Source organism: Halictus rubicundus, chromosome 14 (assembly GCF_050948215.1).
Source record: "Halictus rubicundus isolate RS-2024b chromosome 14, iyHalRubi1_principal, whole genome shotgun sequence".
In the NCBI taxonomy this organism is placed as follows: Eukaryota; Metazoa; Arthropoda; class Insecta; order Hymenoptera; family Halictidae; genus Halictus; species Halictus rubicundus.
The window spans coordinates 10,030,131-10,046,700 of NC_135162.1; the positions used below are offsets into that span (position 1 = coordinate 10,030,131).

The following is a 16,570-nucleotide window of genomic DNA, read 5'->3' on the forward strand; positions in this document are numbered from 1 at the left end:
TTTTTGCCTCGAAAAAGCAGAAACGGGCAAATATATAGGATACAATATTTTGATACTTATTCGTTCATGAAATTATTGAGATCCACAAAGTGTCTCCAACTTGTTCCCCTTTACTTTGTTTAATTTATTAATTATAGTACTCTCTTTGTTCCGAATTCGACAGCAATCCAAAATACTAGCAAAAAGATATATTCAATCATTTTTCCAAAAATCTTCTAACAGAGCTAGAAGTTTCTGAAGGTGAAATAACTCTAAGATCATGTGGTTTTTCAGATTTTTGAGACTCCGTCTTAACGGAATACAGAACGATTTTTCGGGAAAAGGATTTCATCGGTTCGAATTTTCTCCTCACTGTACTTCAAGCTTGTGAAAGCAGCAGGTCCAACTAGGTCAATTACATATTTGATAATTTTGAAAAATGCTCCCCGAGTAAATACTGAGGGATACTGCGAATTGAGGTGCACCCACTGGCCTCTGCATTTACCACGGAACTGCATCACGAACGTGCTCAGCGTAATGCCAAAACTGGATGCAGAAAAACCGTGCATTTTTCTCCATTCGTACGCTTCATCAGTGCATGCACCGTACTTTCTTCGTTAAATTCGCGAGGAAATGCTGCCGGACATTCGCAGAATAGTACATTGCCAAGAAACACTTTTACACGTTGTTTGATCAACCGTTTATGGTCGCCTATGCGTGTACATTACGGGGACCCAGAAGAAAATCGCGATTTTTTTCAAATTTGGCTATTTTTTGCAATTTCTTACAAATTTTGCAATGTACCTGCAAATTTCTGCAATTTTTTGCTATGTCTTGCAAATTTTGCAATTTTTTGCACATTTTGCAATTTTTTGTAACACCTTGCAAATTTTTGCAATGTCTTGTAAATTTGCCAATTTTTTGCAATTTCTTGCTATGTCTTGCAAATTTTGCAATTTCTTACAATCTTTTGCAGTCTTGCAATTTCTTGCTATGTCTTGCAAATTTTGCAATTTCTTACAATCTTTTGGAGTCTTGCAAATTTTGCAATTTTTTACTATGTCTTGCAAATTTTGCAATACCTTGCACATTTTGCAATTTTTTGCAACATCTTGCAATTTTTTGCAATTTCTTGCAAATGTTGCAATTTTTTGCAATTTCTTGCAAATGTTGCAATTTTTTGCAATGTCTTGCATATTTTGCAATTTCTTGCAAATTTTGCTGAAAATTTTTTTCTTGAAAGCAGTTTGCTCCTTCAATATTTCATTTTATGCGGTTTCGTGGTTAGGTGTCCGCATTTCCCCCACTCTGCCGCGTTCGTTCGCGGATTTATGGTGCGCAGAGTTCGAGACAATCGTAAAACAGTTGCTGGTCGGTTTATCAGCGATTGTCTGTACACGGGACGCAAGACAATGCGACTTGATTGCGTTGGACAAGTTTGCCGGCGTGCGTTTGCTCGGGATTGTGTGCGCACATATTCGCGTCGGAACGCATCGTTTCACCGCGAAAGGACGTCGGCATAACGCGCAGAAATGCAACTCCGTTTCGCGGAATAATGCCCCCTGCCCCCCACCACCACCCCTCATCCTTCGCCGGGACGCGATAAACTTGCGAAATTTAAAGTTCGCGGTAGCTTGTATCCGAGTTTATACGCGCCGCGAGAGCAGATGTCTGGAAAGCGGCGGAAATTCGGTAATTAAGTTTCCACTGTGTTTAATGAGCTAAGATTATTATTAGTTTATCAAGTTATTCAGACCGACAAAGTGTCTGGAACTTGTCCCCGTTTACTTTATTCCGTTCGGTTCACGCTTAATATTGTTGTTCGCGATTTCGGCACTCGTTGCCGCCGGTTAATCATTCGTACGTTACCGTCAGACTATACTAATTCAGTGGCAAAACTTTGCTATCTTCAATTATTATCTTATGAAACTTTTAGCAACGTATCAGTGACAATTTTCTGATTAAAACGATACCAAACACGATGCAATTTCGATCGTAATTGCACGTTTAATCCATGATTTGGTAGAACCTCGATTATCCGAACCAGTTAGTGGAACATCCGATAGTTCAGTTAATAGAACAGTTAACAGCGTCAGTTGATATTGTATACGAATTGTTTCAGATCGAGCCACGTATTCGGATAACGAAGAATGCGAATATCATCGGTTCGGATAATGGAGGTTCCACTAAATCGAGGATTAAACAAACAAATACGGTCCAAACTGTATCGTGTTTGGGCTCATTTTAATCAGAAAAATGTCACGAATAGACCGGCAAAAGTTTCGCAGGGAACTAATTAAAAAACAAACTGGTTTTGCCATTAAGATGAATTTTTGTTTTCTGTTGTCCGACAGGAATTGGGAATTAAACGGTGACGCAGCCGGGTCCAGGCGCGCAGCTAATTGAAATATGAAGTGCACCGACAGCAGTTAAAGACTTCATTGTCATTAGCGGTTAAATAGTCTCGGATTAACTGGCTGGTTAAGTGTCCCTCCGGTTTCTTGCGGCCGCCCCGTAGAACCGAGCGGTAATACGTACTTTTGCGTCGACGAGTTGTTAAGAAGCTCGCTGTAGGCTACAATCAACGGGGTATAGGTGCTAATTAGCAAGAACACGAAGATGGCATCCGCAGAAGACGAAAGTATAATAACGCGTCGCGCTCGCAGCCAGTCCGAGGGATCCTTTGATCTCTGTTTTAAAAAGCAAACTGCCGCTAATTGACATTTACGACTTAACGCACCGATTGGAACACGGATAGCTATTTGTCGATGCGAACGTGTGCTGAAACTATAGTATATGCATATATATATATATATATATATAGATGCATACGTATATTCATGTATTCCGCGGGTGTGTGTACGCGGACGGAACTATCATGGACGAAATCAACACAGGTAACAAGATCATTATGTCCACGGAGAGTATGAAAATAATTTTATTGGCACTTTAACGAGGATACTGTCCCTTGTGACGTTAGGGTCGACGCGTCTGTTGCTAGATTGGTTCATAATAGGTCCAACATATATTGTTATATGCGATATCAATTATGGACAATAAATTTGCATCGTCGACAGTGTTAGTGTACCGATTGCGGGACAAGCTAATTATGTCAGTCGGCTGGAGGGGATTAGTCAACCTAAACAAATTGAAATTTTCAAATTTTCAAGGTTGCACACTAGGAAGTTTTTCGGATTCGAAGCAACGCAGCACGGTAAATCGTGTTCGGGACGCGTCAGAAGTTTCGATGTGATGTATCGCGGACTGTTTTGATTACAGGGATCATTGGCGGAGCTTGGTGGCTGTTGCGAAAGCGATTACGTCTTTCTCCTTGATACCACACCCCTGTCTACGGTATCTCGCGTATTAGGATAAACTGCCGCGATTACGACAGGTGGAGCCGCTCGTATTTTGCAATTTTCCTGTCGGCTGTGCGGCTCCGCGAGATGCAGCAAATTGCAGCAAGCTATTTACGAGCACCGTACGCACATTTCGTTCCATCATGCTACTTCTGACGCCCCGTTCTCCGCCGATACAACAACCAGAGAGCACAGTGTTTCTCATTTGCGCGACGGTCAGTCAATTATACGCCCGACCTTTCGCTCTTATTTTATACTACGGCGAAACTTTACGATAGATACAAACCAGTCATTTATCTGTACGCGTTCTGCTACAATCTACAGTAGAGCCTCGCTACTTGTAAACTCGTTTATGGCGCGGAATCCTCGCTCGCTGCACACTAACGACTCCCACCACTAGGCGTTCTGATTCTAGAACTCGTGGTGGGGATTGTGGTGACTATACGATGTCCCTAGCAGCTTAGGGAGTGGGGGAATATGGAGTGAGAGAGTGGGGAAACGGATCGCGCCATTGGTTACCTCTTTCGCTGCACAGTAGCGACTCCCACCACTAGGTGTTCTGGTTCTGGAAGTCGTGGTGGGGATTGTGGTGACTATATGATGTCCCGCTCAGCTTAGGGAGTGGGGGAATATGGAGTGAGTGAGTGGGGAAACGGATCGCGCCATTGGTTACCTTTTCCGCTGCACAGTAGCAACTCCCACCACTAGGCGTTCTGGAACTCGTGGTGGGGATTGTGGTGACTATATGATATCCTGCTCAGCTTAGGGAGTGGGGGAATACGGAGTGAGTGAGTGGGGAAAAGGATCGCGCCATTGGTTACCTTTTCCGCTGCACAGTAGCAACTCCCGCCACTAGGTGTTCTGATTCTAGAACTCGTGGTGGGGATTGTGGTGGCTATATGATATCTCGCTTAGCTTAGGGAGTGGGGGAATATGAAGTGACAGACTGGGGAAACGAATCGCGCCATTGGTTACCTCTTTCGCTGCACAGTAGCGACTCCCACCACTAGGTGCTCTGGTTCTGGAAGTCGTGGTGGGGATTGTGGTGACTATATGATGTCCCGCTCAGCTTGGGGAGTGGGGGAATATGGAGTGAGAGAGTGGGGAAACGGATCGCGCCATTGGTTACCTCTTTCGCTGCACAGTAGCGACTCCCACCTCTAGGTGCTCTGGTTCTGGAAGTCGTGGTGGGGATTGTGGTGACTATATGATAACCCGCCCAGCTTAGGGAGTGGGGGAATATGGAGTGAAAGAGTGGGGAAACGGATCGCGCCATTGGTTACCTGTTTCGCTGCACACTAGCGACTCCCACCACGAGTCCCGGAACCTCTAACGAATGGTGGTGGGGATCGTGGCGGCAGTCAGGCATCGTCGACCAGCGGAGGGAAAATGAATTTCGCGAGGAATGAAATCGATCAAGCGGTGCACCTTTCTGCAAAGAATCGAAATTGCTTTTTAAAACGATGCAAGTACGTAGAAAGCCCGCGTAACGAGTTATTTAAGCGTCGGCACGGGGCGACGCGACGCGACGCGACGGATCGAATCGATGTCCCGATTGTTAGCGAATCAGTGGCAAACATGACATTTCAATTAAAAGTTCTCTGTGACAGAGAGCATGAAATGTTTCCCGCGAGCTGGCAGTAACTGTCGATGAAGGAAACGAGGCGGAAGGAACTTGGGAAGATTAATCGGCGAAAAGATAATGCATAACTGGATTGAAACGTACAGGTCCTTTCGAGACCGTGTCAACGGTCTAATGAGAAAAGTTATTGGAACAAATAGTTTCATGCGAAAGCGAGAATTCCGTCGAGAGAAAACGTTTCCGCGTGAGGAATGTGCGTTTTCAGATTGCAGTCGAATAGTTGTAGGGGGGCCCCTTTTTTTTATTTTATTCGACGCACTTCTTTCTAAAGAATAAAGTACACCTACTTTTGGAAATTATTGCGTGGTTACTTTTTACCAGTTTTTAGATAACTTATCATGTTACTGAATCAGCCTATGAATTAATATCTTAATTTTGTGCTTGTCCAACAGTAATGGGCCCCCGAAGGTCATGCGAAGGTCAACTTTGTTTATCAAACATTTCTGTATCCTCAGTCTACCGTGAGACGTTTCCCCGAGCAAAATGATGGATAGAACGTTCCCCGACAACAAAATTTAAATTTCGATCATATATAGCTAACGCGAGACCCGGCCCGGTTTCTGAAATGACGAGCGAGCCCCGAGGCAACAGAGAAAGAAATCGGCAGCTAGGGGCCAGGGTGTATAAAATTGAAAGAGCGGCGCTCCCATCGGCGGAAAAATCGGGTTAGAGGCCACCAAGGAGAGCAGCTCCTTTTAACGAAGTTACATGCTTAATAAGAAGGTAGCGCTATTAGGTCCTAAGTAAACGAGTTAATCCGGTACACCTGCCAAACCGGAAAGTGTTGCGACGCGGAGCAACGTCTGATAGACGTCGACTCCTTTTAACTTAACGACCTCATAAACCAGCTATCTCGCCCGGCAATATATGAAGCCCTCATTCGTCGACACTCCTCTCCACTTTTTCTTTTCCCATCCGGCACTTATACCCGATCGAATTATAAATACAACCGTCTCGGACCATGGCAATCGTTGCAGCCTAACGTTACTGTCCGCTTCGAATTTCTGGTCAGGTGACTATCCATGTACATTTCTGATCAGCTGTAGGTAATGTAGATCTCTGTTTCACATGAATGTTCAATGTTGTACATTCCTGACCAGCTGTAGATTGATTTAACCCGACGTCCCACATGAATGTACATTTCTGATAAGCTGTAGATCAATGCAGTTCAATGCTCCACATGAATGTACATTCCTGATCAGCTGTAGAGTAACGTAGTTCCATGTCATAAATTTCTGATCAGCTGTAGATTAATTTAGGTAAACGTTCTACACGAATGTACATTCCTGATCAGCTGTAGATTGATTTAGCTTAACGTTCCACATGAATGTACATTCCTGGTCAGCTGTAGATTAATTTAGGTCAACGTTCTACAGGAATATACATTCCCGATCAACTGTAGATTGATTTGACTCAACATTCTAGGTGAATGTACATTCCTGATCAGCTGTAGGTTAATTTAGTGCAATGCTTCACATGATTGTACATTCCTGATCAGCTGTAGAGTAATTTAGCTCGACGCTCCATATGAATGTACATTTCTAATTAGCTGTAGATTAATGTAGTTCAATGTTCCACATGAATGCGCATTCCTGATCAGCTGTAGATCGATTTAGCTCAACATTCTACACGAATGTACATTCCTGATCAACTGTAGATCAACGCAGTTCAATGTTATACATTTCTAATTAGCTGTAGATTAATGTAGTTCAATGTTCCACTTGAATGTGCATTGCTGATCAGCTGTAGATCGATTAAGCTCAACATTCCACGCGAATGTACATTCCTGATCAGCTGTAGATTAATTTATCTCAACATTCCGCACGAATGTACATTCCTGATCAGCTGTAGAATGATTTAGCTGAACATTCCGCGCGAATGTACATTCCTGATCAGCTGTAGAATGATTTAGGTGAACATTCCGCACGAATGTACATTCCTGTAGAACGATTTAGCTGACCGTGGCACACTTCCGATGAGGTGTAGATTGATTTCGCCGAACGTGGCACACTTCCGATCAGCTCCAGGTCAATTTAGCTCACCGTAGAACATGTTACCGAGGAGAATGTTGTGTTTCGAGCAGAGATCGTGGGATTTCTCGCGAGAACGGAAATGAGAGGACGTGGATAGGGGTCGGGGGGGGGGGGGGGCGTGTAGCGGGAAAGGTAATCCCGTTATCGCGGCGTCTTCTACTTTTTAATCTTCGCAATCGCGAAAATCTACGGATGGGGTGGGGGTCGTAGGGGCAAGCGGTTTAACTTTACAGCAACGAGTTTAAGGCTGCTTCTTGCGGCGTGGCTTGTAACGCGATATACACAGAGCGTAAGGCGTATAAACCGCGGGTATCGCATTGTTCGTTCCAGTTTTAAGCGCATTGCCGCCACGAAGTTACCCCCGGACTACTTTTCATTCGCACGAGATACGAGATACTCGTAACCGGCCGGGTCCTGGTCAAAGTAACGTTCCCTGGCACTTAACGTAACCTATTATTCGGGATATAGCAGGATTTACGGTTCACCGAGGGTTTAGGGTTAAGTTTAATGACGGTCGGATTCCATTCAACCGGGCCCGGGCCAATCGGGCGCTCCTATCGAACGTTTCGATGAATTATCTATTATTTCCGGCCGAATTCAATACAGTAGAATCTTCGCTGTACGACCTAATTGGGTCGCCGGAGCGTTTACATATTAATACTTCATTTACATCCGCGATAGTCGTTCCAAGTTTCGGCATCGACGGTCGGGGATTTCTCAAGGAATTGTTCAAAATCACCGCAATTTCATTCATAATTCAGCAGATTTTCAGTGTCAATGTAATACAACAATTTCTTCCGAAATTCTTGCACCGAGGACGGGGTAAGAACATAAGTTTTCCATCAAGGCTTTGGCCACCACACGATATTGACACTTCCGATTTTTTACCAGGTCAGATTTGCTCTCATTTTGAAAATATAAAAACATCAAAATACGATTCACAAGATTTGCATGTTCATCAAATGTCTGTGTTCGACTTTTCCATTTGCATCCGAGCATTTCTAGATCAAAGAATAAAATCGGTATCTGATATTCCTACCCTTTCCTTTACTTATTTTGCGATAGGTATGTAACAATAATTGTAATGTTTTGCAAGTTCTGAACTGAAAGAGAGACGGGAAAGGCAGCAACGGGTCGAAAACATTTCAGTTCAATAAAAGAGTTGATACGGTTATCGACAAAAAATTCTTGGCCAAGTCCTTTGCATTCAAAGGGTTAATTTAAATCATCGATTCCCAGGCAGTTCCTTTCTCGTATGGGCGCTCGATCGGACCGTTGCATCGTCGAGATTCCCTGTTGCGTTACAGGCCACGGTTCACGGGACAGTAAAACGGAATTGTGATGATTATTACGCCCCATGAATGGGAATGACGCGGAAAAAGTAACGGCGGTCGCAAGACGATGGGGGTTGAAGGGAATCAAGGAGAACACCATGGGGAGAGCTGCTTGAGGAGAATCACGGCGCGAGGGTGGATCAGGTGCCGAGTCGACTGGAAATTGGTCCTTGGCCGGCATTACGCTCGAGAATGAGAGCCGCACGATGTTGTCTTCAACTACGAAATACGTGACGGGCCATTTAATGATTCATCGACAGCCAACGTTCACTACCAAAGCTTTCTATTTGATGGTTTCTTCCTTTTCTTGTTCGCAGAATTTGGTGCTCTATCCGACAAAAAGAAATATTTGGCATTCCATTAAAAAAGAAAACTGAAGGTGACCCTCACATCTCGACAAAAAATGTCAGAGACCAAAAAATGATTCCTGAGGTCATTTCAAGTAACTTTTTCCTTTACACAATTTTTCTCCGTGGCTTCGTTAAGGAGTTATCAACGAAAAACACGGACCAATCAGAGCGCGGCTGCTGCGGGCCGATTCTGGCCGGGCGAGAGGCCCCGCTGAGCGTGGCGCTGGCATTGGCCGAGCCGGAATCGGTCCCCAGCAGCCGCGCTCGGATTGGTCCGTGTTTTTCGTTGATAACTCCGTAACCAAGCCACGGAGACGATTTTCGCAAAGGAAAAAGTTACTCGAAATGACTTCAAGAATCGGCCCGCTCGTTCAATTCCATGTAACAAAATCGAAAACTGCTTTTGCTTTCCGGCACATGGATTTTTCGTTTCAAGTATATGGATGTACTGTTCTAGGAAAAACAAATTGTTTCATTTGTTGTTCGCTCGTGATGCGAAAGCGTTTCTGCGAAGTTCACCCTAACAACGCAGATTCCGAGGGTGATATTGTTCGCGAGACGTGCGTTCGCGATCCATAGCTCGAAAACCACTCGCGTGTTTTCCAGCCACTTGTAAGAGCGTGCCACGACTGCACAGCCTGGAGACAGCCACGAAAGCACTTCCGCGAGTAACAAGTTTCGACGCTGGTTTCGCATGCCACCACTTTCGCCCCCGCGTCTCTTCGTTTTCGGGGTGGAAAGTGGCTCACACAGGGAAATGAGCTCCGCCGTTTCTGTCTCGTCGTGTCTCTGTGGAATCAAGAGACAAAAAAAAAAACGGAAGAAAATACAGAAAAACGCGGCGGAAGATGCGTGCGACTTAAGTGTCCGTGGGGACTTACGAGTGTCGTGCTCGTGCGAGCTCGAGTTGGCTCGAGAGACTGCAAGAACCAGCCTCCCCCGAAAAACAGTACAACAATATATACCTCGGTTTATTTTCAAGCCTCCACTTCTGCCATACATCGTTCATTTTTGTCCGAGACATTTACGATGTTTCCAAGAAAATATTCCCGCATATTTTAGAGGATGCATCGTAGATAGAAAGTTATTATTTTTAATAAACATCCGGCGGAAAAGAAATTTTACTTATTCTATTTATTACGGAGAATTTATTCCACCGATCAAACCAAGAAGACCCATTTCGTTCAAAGTACAGCGAATTCTCGATATATGTCAACAACACGGGTCTTGCGTCATGTATCGTACAGGAGACATACCCGAGCTCTGTTATGTTTACACTCCCCGGCGTCCGAGGCCTCTCACGGGCTATTCCCCGCGGTAGTGGGGACAACTCCGCGACATTTATCACCGAGGTCTTGGCGACATATATAGAGAGAGTATTTCCATGTAATAGCGTTTTAAATTGCTTTTATTATAATGAGCGCACAGTGGTTGCGCAACGATTTCTTTCGGATCTGTCTTTTTTCAATATGAATTTGGAAAAAATCGGGACCGCATGAAAGCATCGTTAATAAGTGCTCCACGATTTCCCGTAACGGAACGTCGACTCGTACTATACTTAGGCAAGCGTAATGTTTAATCAACGTTGCGCGGGCAACATCATAATTTCGTGTTATCCGTGGCTCGTTTATAAATTCCATTAGACTAAGAGCTCTCGTTCCTGCCGCTGACATACTCGCGGGCATGATTTTTCCTTAAGCAGCGCTTGGAAATGCGAGTTCCGAACAAAGTTTCGCTGTTACAAGATCTGAAGAGTGGACCGACTGATAGGAATTTATTCAATGGCCGTAATTTAACTGCGGACGAGACATTAGCGACTGCAATCTCTCGATAGCAATCGTATCTTCTGGCTGTGATTAATGTTGTTAAAACTGCCGAGCAATAAACGCGACTGATGTATATTGCTTTGGCATAATTAAACAGCGGATCTTTCGGGAAAATCACATTTATCTGCATTAATCGCGAGAGGTAGGACCGTAATAAAAAGTTCACCAAACTGGAAACAATATATATTGACAATCTAACATTTGTTTAATTTTTATACAATTTTCAATTTCAGCGACTCAATTTTCGCCCAAATGAAAAAGTCTACTAAGAATGTATAATAAGAACAATATTTCGTTCGTTGAATAAGTTATTCGTTCCATAGAAAATGATTCCAACGGTAACAGCTGTAGTCTGTATCTCATCGCACATAAGGGCACATAGGTTCATACATCATGGTAGATAGAACATGCTCAGCAACAGGTGTGATCGGTGGCTAGCACTATTTTTAAACATGTGTGTTGCAGCAGTCCTCATGCACACTTATTATTTTATTAAGATTTACATTTATTATAACTAGAATATTATGCATTATCCGACGATAACAAATGCTCGAGATATAATACAATAAAAACATTAGAATTGAAAAATATTATCATCAATTTATTACAATGATCAAGAGACGAATTAAATTCTCATTTAACCCCTGCTTCATTGTAATAATGGCAGTTTTATCCGGTAAATATTCGTCGCGTTTATTATTTAACATATGTGAATATTTAAGTATTTCTGTTACAAAATAACGAAAGGATTAAACTTCGTTCGATTTTCATAAAAGGCATTAATTAGTTCGCATTTCAAGCTCATCCGAAATATTCCCGATCGCAAAATTTCCGATCCCTGAAGCTTGTGATTGTAAGTTACTCCGCGGGGAATCGAGTATATCCTGCTTTGTCGAGTCGCTTTAAACACGTTTCATTCCGACCGTCGGTTCACATTGAAACCCGGCCATTACTGGTCGCATTACTGTTCGAAAACAATTTCGTGCATCGACTGCTGCAAACGGAACTGCTCCAAGCATAGGAATACCCCTTTTCATTGACAAGGAAACGATCTGGTTTTCTTCGATTCGAAGCGCAAGTGCGTTCCAACTACTGAATAGAAACGAACTTTTGCTGGGAGCCGTTCCCGGCGCAGAAAGCACTCCTTTGCCGTCGATCGAGGCACCGACACAACGACGGGGGAATTCATACTTCTCGAAAGCTCATACATTCCGTTTTACACGCAAAATAACTATCTAGATTCATTACCGAGAGCAGAATCTCTTCTCAAGATAATTTATTACCTTATTCCAAGGACATCAATATTTTTTTACACGGAATTCCATAAGTTTTATTTGATAGAGTTGTAGAGCGTGAAAAGACGAATCCAACGACTATAATGAACATACCATTATGTCCACTCAATCTCGAGATATCAGTGTCTGAATGGTCAGATCTAGGTTAGGTGACTTTTCTTTCAGACAAGAATATCTCGCGATCGGATGATCGTAGTGGTATGGTCATTATAGTCGTTGGATTCGTCTTTTCGTGCTCTACAAGAATATCGGAGAAAATGAATAGAATTCCGTATGAAAATGATCTGGGTCAGGTACGCTACCTTTCAGACACGAATATCTCGAGATCGAATGATCGCAGGGGTATGGTCATTGTAGTCGTTGGACTCGTCTCTTCACGCTCTACGATACTAACGAAGAAAAATGTAAGATTTCTCCTGGAGGAAATATTTCTTTTTTTTTATTTTCAAGGAAAAATCGCAGGAGTCCGAATGTATCCGTAGAATCGAGGTCTGAGGCAGAGAGGCGAATGAAACAGAGGAGGATGAGCGGGAGGAGAGGTGGGGTGGGGGGAGGGGCAGAAAAACGACGTCAGGATTTTCTCTAACGTGTCATTAACTGGAGGAACCGACGACGCCGCTCGGCACTGCACGGTTTTCACGGATTTCACCTGGTGATCTCACGCGAGCACGTAACTTCGCGCTCGGAGCGATAATGTTCCTCTGGTATGGCGGTTCAAAAACGCCGGATAGAGACATTATGCTAGAGTTCAGATAAGAGAGCGGCGTCACACTTCACCAGCCAGCGCCTCGGAGCTGCCCAGCACGCATATCCGTGCCCTATAAGATAGAGATCTGGGCTGCTTCTCTCACCCCTTTTGTTTTTCCAGCCGTTTCGCGGGAACGGGCTGCGCGATTTCTCACAATTATACTCGATCATGCTCTCTCGGACTTGCTCGTTGATTGCCGGGTAGCCGCCGCTTCATGCTCGGTTCCCCGCAAACGACCTTCTTCTGGTTGACAGACAAGTTGGAGAGCTTCCGGCCGGTTATCGCTTTGTCGCGCTCTAAATTTTATCGTTGTTTACAATCGTAAATTCATAATAATTTGCAATTTGCGTATTTCGGATCAGGGTACGGCTGGACATCGTTCTCGAGTGGGCCGAGACTGCACGCGGAGAATAACCGTCGAATAAATTCGAGGTTACAGCGTTTACTCTATATATGTCGCAAACGCCTAGCCTATAAAAGTCATAGAACTATCCCCACTCCCGCTGGGTATACCCCGTGAGGAGCTATGAACCTCTAGAGCTTCGCTGTCCTTTTCGGCGTGGATCGAAGAATAGTATCTCCTGCACGATATATGTCACTGGCTAGACCCTAAGCACTGTATTTGCCGTTTTGCCCGGAAATCACGTTAATTTTCGCGGAGCTCCGACCGGAATTGCGGGGGCAGCCTAAACCCTGTCTCCTTTCAGAAAATTGTGTCGACCTTTCGGCGATATTGCAGCTGACATTACGAAGGATCTGAGAATGCTGCAGCGTCCGGTAACGTCCGGCAGCATTCTCAGACTTTAAATGAAGCCGGGCCGCAATGGCTGGCGGAACGTCGGGTTCATTTTCCAAATGTCACAGCTTACACACGGGCAGCATGAAACTACGGCATTAACTGCAAGAACCAGAATCGCGAGAGCTCCAAGGATCCCATTCGGCTGCGCTAACACTCCTCATTTTCTGCAAACGGAAACATTGATTGTCCTAAACACTCAACGAAATTAGTCGGACGGGGAGAGCCCGACGATGGCGACTGCGGGTTCGCGTGATACAGTTTAAACCGACGCACCACGGCACGGCGCGACATTTAAATCGGGATTCCGGACAGCAATCGAAAAATGTATACGGTGTCACTTCAAATAGGATAGCGGATTTTATGCCAAAAATGGTTGGGTGTAATTTAAAACAGAAAAAACATTAGAGGAATCCAAAACTGTGTATGGTGTCACTTGAAATATGTCCAGATAGCGGATTGTATGCGTTATATGACAAAAATGTTTAGGCGTAATTTAAGAAAGAAAAAACATTAGGAAAATCCAAAAATTTAGACAGTCATTTAAAGTACATCCAGATAGCGGATTTTATGCGTTATGTGACAAAAGTGTTTAGGCGTAATTTAAGAAAGAAAAACATTAGAAAAATCCGAAAATTTATACAGTCATTTAAAATACATCCAGATAGCGGATTTTATGCGTTATAAGACAAAAATGTTTAGGCGTAATTTAAGAAAGAAAAAACATTAGAAAAATCAAAGAATGTATACAGTGACACTTAAGATACATCCAGATAGCGGATTTTGTGCGTTATATGACAAAAATGTTTAGGCGTAATTTAAAAAGGAAAAAACATTAGAAAAATCCGAAAATTTATACAGTCATTTAAAATACATCCAGATAGCGGATTTTATGCGTTATATGACAAAAATGTTTAGGCGTAATTTAAGAAAGAAAAAACATTAGGAAAGTCCAAAAATTTATACAGTCATTTAAAATACATCCAGATAGCGGATTTTATGCGTTATATGACAAAAGTGTTTAGGCGTAATTTAAGAAAGAAAAAACATTAGAAAAATCAAAGAATGTATACAGTGACACTTAAGATACATCCAGATAGCGGATTTTGTGCGTTATATGACAAAAATGTTTAGGCGTAATTTAAAAAGGAAAAAACATTAGAAAAATCCGAAAATTTATACAGTCATTTAAAATACATCCAGATAGCGGATTTTATGCGTTATATGACAAAAATGTTTAGGCGTAATTTAAGAAAGAAAAAACATTAGAAAAATCAAAGAATGTATACAGTGACACTTAAGATACATCCAGATAGCGGATTTTATGCGTTATATGACAAAAATGTTTAGGCGTAATTTAAGAAAGAAAAAACATTAGAAAAATCAAAGAATGTATACAGTGACACTTAAGATACATCCAGATAGCGGATTTTGTGCGTTATATGACAAAAGTGTTTAGGCGTAATTTAAAAAGGAGAAAACATTAGAAAAATTCAAAAATGTATACAGTGTCACTTAAGATACATCCAGATAGCGGATTTTCTGCGTTATATGACAAAAATGGTTAGGTGTAAATTGAAAGAGTAAAAACATTTAATGAATTAAAAAAACTGCCACGGTTCTGAAGTCTAAAAAATTAATTCAGAAAAGAATAGATTTTTTCATTGCAGCACGTACTAGGGGTCCTTAGCTATGGACCGCGAATTTTCAAAAATTGTGGAATAGTCCGTAGAAAATGTGTTAGGGTAACGTGGAAGAAAAATAAAGAAAACGTTCGATTTTTCATGGTTCCAGATCGGAAGAGCCGGTCCAATGGGAATCCGTTGATCGTCGCCTCCTTATTTCTTAACGGAGTGTAATGAATTACTACGAAATTGGTAATTACTCGGCTCCTCGGTCTGCTTCAACCCTTTTCAACATTAAACATCGCGGAATGACGTTGGCGGGGCGCATTACCGGCGACGTGAACGACAGACACTATAATTTTAGCGCAGACTGCATCGGTTGTGTGCACTGGCAAATGAAGGGGTAAGATCATTCGATACATCATCATGACACAGTGCAGCACGGGCGAGTGCGAAGATTAAACGTTATTTAAAAAATTGTACGCCGGCTGCGCGAACTCGCGCCGGATAATTTTTCACGCGATACACCGTATTAGCATAAATAAGTTATACAGTAATTCCGGGTAAGCTGGCCCTGCGGGTAACACCACTCGCGGTCTCTCGTATAAATTATAAACAAATTCCAAATTTCAGCTTTTCGTAGCAGTACGCGCAACCGTACGATCTTTAAGATAACGCAAATAATGTTTCAATATTATATTACGTAAATTGTGTTTCTCCCGGTTTTATAAGAAGAAAAAAAATTCATAAATTGCGCGAATGTATTTATGTTGTAATAGAAAATGATTTTTCAAGACGCACATAATTTATTCTCGTTTCTGTGTTCCCCGCTTTTTTTGGTTCATTCGGACTTGATTTTTATGCAAGCACGTTACGCAAAATGTGCGTGTAATCCTCAGAAGCATATGTAAATCCATGTTAATGTTTCAAAAGAGTTACAAAGGGACGTGTGAATGAAACGAACGTTTCACCAGAAAATCGAATTCATATACAGTGATTTCTCGATATATGTCGCCAAGGCCTGGATGATAAATGTCGTGAAACTATCCCCACTACGGCGGTGTATACCCCGTGAGGGGCCTCGAAGCTCGAAAGGCCTCGGACGCCGAGGAGTGTAAACATAACACGGCTCCGGTATGTCTCCTGGACGATACTTGACGCTGACAAGACCCGTGTTGTTGACATATATCGAGAATTCACTGTAAAAGCAAAAATGAAAAGGGTAAAAATTCATTATCGCGACGATTCTTCTTGAAACCCTTCATCAGCGTAACTTAAATATTAAACCATAACGTCGCTCGACCACTTTCCGGCAATAAGTCATATCCTTCGCGTTCTTGAACTTCTGAGAATGTCTACGAAAAAATAATTAGAACAAAGCGAGCAGAACTGCGTTTTCAGAGGCAGTTGTATTTGCGTTATAGTTCGGAATGGACGAGGAACAGGCGCGTTATTACAAATTGAACGGAAGTCGCGAAGTCTTGTTTGATCTGTGGCCATACATCAGTCGAAGGAAGTAGAAAATGCAATGATTATCTGTGCCGTATGTGGCGGTGCCAACTATAACAATTAATAAGGCTGAC

General features: G+C 42.8%; 1 protein-coding gene across 1 annotated transcript in view; it reads right to left on the minus strand.

Moving 5' to 3' along the window:
• The window catches only part of Alpha-man-ia (alpha-Mannosidase class I a), a 634,153-nt gene that overhangs the window by 11,816 nt on the left and 605,767 nt on the right, over positions 1-16,570 (minus strand). The window lies entirely within an intron of this gene.